The sequence below is a fragment of the Haemaphysalis longicornis genome, unplaced genomic scaffold (assembly GCF_048455015.1).
Source record: "Haemaphysalis longicornis isolate Haplotype H1 unplaced genomic scaffold, Haemaphysalis longicornis Haplotype H1 scaffold_8, whole genome shotgun sequence".
Lineage (NCBI taxonomy): Eukaryota > Metazoa > Arthropoda > Arachnida > Ixodida > Ixodidae > Haemaphysalis > Haemaphysalis longicornis.
This window is the reverse complement of record NW_027526445.1, coordinates 126,600,257-126,604,482: the sequence shown is the minus strand read 5'-3', so window position 1 is coordinate 126,604,482 and position 4,226 is coordinate 126,600,257.

Sequence of the window (4,226 nt, the reverse complement as noted above, 5' to 3'; positions counted from 1 at the left end):
TGTCTGAAGAAGTGCTTCAGTTTTTGTGTGCATTTGTGAGTGCTCTTTATTCACTTAAATTTTTAGCGAAAATCAATAAACATCGCTTTTTGTTTTTGTTTTAATTTTTGTTCTTTTTTTTTTTTTTTTGCGCAAACGCGAACCGTTATGAACCGTTACGAACCGTTATATTTTTCGTTCCGGAACGAAAACGAAACGGAACTTTTCTCTATGGAACGAAACAAAAAACGAAACGAAAAACATTTCGTTCCGACACCCTGCTTCCAAGTTTTGCAAATCGACTCCCGGGTGGCGCCACAGACATGACTAACAAAACGGTTGGTACTTCCTACGATTAGAGCTACGCTTGATTCGGGCAACTGGTTGGTCGAGGTTGCAACAAAACTGGTTTGTTCGTGTCTCTATGAAATGCACTGTCCGCGGTTGCACGGCACTTCGCCAGGCGAATGCTGCTGCAAGCGTAGACCTACAAGAGATCAGTTTCCCTTCTCCCTTACTGCCCCCCTCCTGATAAGATTTCGTGACCGTTTTTTTTCTACAGCGAGGCTGCAGATGTATCGGTTTCTCCATATAGCATGCGCGGACAAATCGGCGTAGAACGGAAATTTTCGCGGAGGTAATATGGTTACAGAAAACGGCTGTAACTCTTGTTTTATTAAACCATCTCTAAGCAAGCTACATGACAATAGGCCGCTGGCTGCACTACGCCGAGTTTCGTTTACTTTTTATAATTACTTAGTTCGTGGTGAAGCTGTAAATATCGTGGAATTCCTGTCCGCTGTCAAAACATCGCCTAGCCTACGCGGGGGAAACGGACAACAGACATATTAGTCTGCCAAAACAAAACTCTAGTCCTTGCAGTTTTCACTCAGCTAATGAACCATGTATCTCAGCATGCTCAACCGCAATTAGCAAACAAACGTGCTTTGTATCGTGCACTCTTTGGGCTGCGCCCAGCTTCACTATCGTTTTCTACAGCGTGAAATGGCACGGAATTTTTAGTGCAGAGCACTTTATTGGCTCGCCTTGTCGTGCTAACTCGTAACGGCCGATGCGACTGCCGGAATGAGGCGGCGCAGCGAGATAAAGGACCCAAGTATAGCCTTCTCAAGGAGTCACGCTGGCACAGTTTCACGCAGGGGGCGCGCGAGCACTGCGAAGGCGGGAAATTTGAAATGCATTGGGTGGCAGCGGATAACGGCGCTGCAGCCCATTATGGCGAATCACTGTTCTGCACTCCCGACATCTTTCGCATTGCGTGCAACGGCTTTAATTTTTTTCCTGTCCCCTATCTACAATCCTCTCCCCCCCCCCCTCCCCCTTTTCCTCTAGCGAAGATCAGATCAGCGCCTGAGGCCATCGGCGTGAAGTTTTCATGTTGCGTTTTTTTCCCCCGTGTTGCGCAGGTTGTTTTGTTCCCTTCCACGCCGCTCAAACATGTCTTCCCTCGCTTCACCAACCTTTCCTTACCATCGCCGCACAGCGTTGTTATGCCCCCTCCCCCCACCTCCCCGGGTAATTTTCCTTTTATGAGGTCACGTTCACTCCTTCGCCCCGATGCCGGTACCGGGGCGCAAGGCACGTTCCGCCTACGCTGAGCGGATCTTCTTCATTCAAAACGACCGGGCGCCTCTTATCGCATACGAGTGCAACTAGGATTAGAACAGAGAAAAGGAAAACAAGGGTCGAACACCCCGGCCGGTGGTGCGCAATTAGAAAACCTTTCGCCGTCTCTGAGGGATCCCGCGATATGACACATCGTGGGTACGCCGGCCACGCAGCCCGGAGTGGTGCCACCATCGATGTGTCGTATCGCGCGATCGCGCAAAGACGCGCTTCTTAATTGGACTACGGGCCGGGACCCCCTTTTTTTTGTTTGATTGTATGTTACACAGCGCATACTTTGTTGAAAGCCCTCGGAGACAACGACGTTTGTGGTTAGGGCTCGGATTATAGGAAGACATTCGCTTAACGTGTAGAATGAAAATATGTCTGTAGGGAAAAAAATTGGCTAGGTAGAACGTTTTCTATGACCATGAGCGGAGGAAGTTCGCGGCCGTCGGCGCTCCACACTACAGCAAAGCGAAACTCCCGCTGGCGTTCGTACCCGTTTGAGGTGTTTTTTTTTTTTTTTTTTTTTCATACGGAGCCTTAGAAAAAAAATGCAGGAAGCTCACACTAGAACCACTAAATAAGCTACGCTTAAGAGTAACGACACTGATGCACGCCGGCAGCCATTTTGGTGCCTATCGCCAGGGTGGCCAGCCAGGGTGACAAATGGACCACTCGGTGGTCGCTGCGAGGCATGCACACACGAGCGCCTGGAATTGTATTTGTTTTTTTTTTAAGTGCCGGGCGGTCGCCGAAATCTTGGCCAATCTCCCTAAGTGGGTATGCTTGACTTGACACGCAAGTTACGCTGGGCCGTCATCGCGAGGCACGCACAAGCGATCGCCCGGCATTTTCTTGGTTTTTAGGGGCGAAGCTCCTAAAGCCATGGGCCTGTCCATCCCTTGTGTCTCGTGGTACGTGACCGCCGCATGCTTTCGGAGATGTCGCAAAGTGGGCCGCGTTGCACGCGCAAGAACCGGCTGCAACCGGCAGCGCAAACTCGGCACCGGGAGCGCGAGCTTGTCTGTGTTCGCCAACGGAGCTCGGCGCGAGCGCACGTGCACTGCGAGGGGGAGATCACGCAAGAGATCACGCCACGAACGCAGGCAGTCGTTCTCGGAGATCGAACGAGATGCAAGGACCTTTGCTCGTTTCCTCTCGTCTTGTTCGGGCACAAGTTCGCCCTAAATAAAAGTTCTTTCTTTACCGTTGTGTCCCATCCTACGTGACAAATTGTGGTGGAGGTGCGGGGTAGTCCTCGATGGCGCGGGGTCTTTCACCAGGTCTGGGCCTGGGAGCATTGACTCGGAAAATAAAAGTTGATTTGTACAACGTACGCACACAGTCTTACGTCTTTCTTAATGATGTAATGGGCGAACTTTCACGGGAGAGTTACGGCTACCGATGATCTCCCCCTCTCGAGCTTCGCCCCACTTATCATCATGCATTCCGTGGATATGGCGTGATTTTTTAAACTTCCGGGCGGTCGCCGCAATCTTGGCCAAACTAACCAAGTGAGTATGCTCGACTTGACAAACGTGCGCAGGGGACGCTGGGCGGTCGTCGCGAGGCACGCAAACATGAGCGCTAGGCATTTTATCAGTTTTCTTATCTGCTGTGCGGACGCCGCGTGGCCCGCGCTCACGTACGTACGGGCTCTCGGCAATTTTGTGGTATTTTTAACTCAGGAAAAAAAAAAATCCCCACTTTTAGGGACGAAGCACCTTAAGGCCAAGGCTTGTCCGTCCGGCGTCCAGCGTCCGTTCTCACGGCCCAGCACCGTGTAAATCGAAACATACGTGAACAAGAGGTTCGCAAAAGGTTAAGAGAGAAAGAGAGACGGAGAGAGAGTGCTCCTGGAGAGCCATGCTGCGCATGCGCGAGGAGCATTGGATTGGATTGGATTGAAATGGATTGGATTAAACTGAACTGGATTGGATTGGAAATCGTTTTAGCAGCACCAGGCACTCTCACGGGTGATTTACGGTAAGAACGATCCCCAGTGCTTCGACCACTCGTCATGATTCACTTCATGGAGATGCGTGAATTGTCCTACACAGCCTAGCCGTTAAAAAAAGGTCTGCACTTAGGTCTGCTTTCATGCTTTGAAGGCGAAAGCAGCACATGCGAACGCCGAGGAAGCGCTGCACATTAGCCTTATAAATACTCGCATGCTACTCCAGTCATGCTCACCTCAACCTTTCTCTCCGTGTGCTCCCCTTTTCGCCTGTTTGAGCTCTATCTTCCATAATGCTCTATGAGTACAGCATATCTGACGTGAAAAATATAACGCCCCTTTCCGCTGGGATACGCCAAGCAATCGGAGAGTCACACAAAGCATAAATCCACCAATACACGCGCTTTAGTTTTTAGACACGTACCAAGGAACAAAAATTGGCGAAGCTTGCACTAAGTCGCGCAAGGCTTGAACCATAGCGGAACCGGAGGTTTCTTTCTACGTAAGCACAGAACGACACACCACCACGCATCCCATTAGGTTAGAAATTGTTCTTTACATGTTCCATCGCCGCTTCTCCCTGTGGCAGTAGTCATCATCGGCATATCCATCTATCTTCGTCGTGCATGACTGGCGGACGCGGATCGTTTTGTCCGCA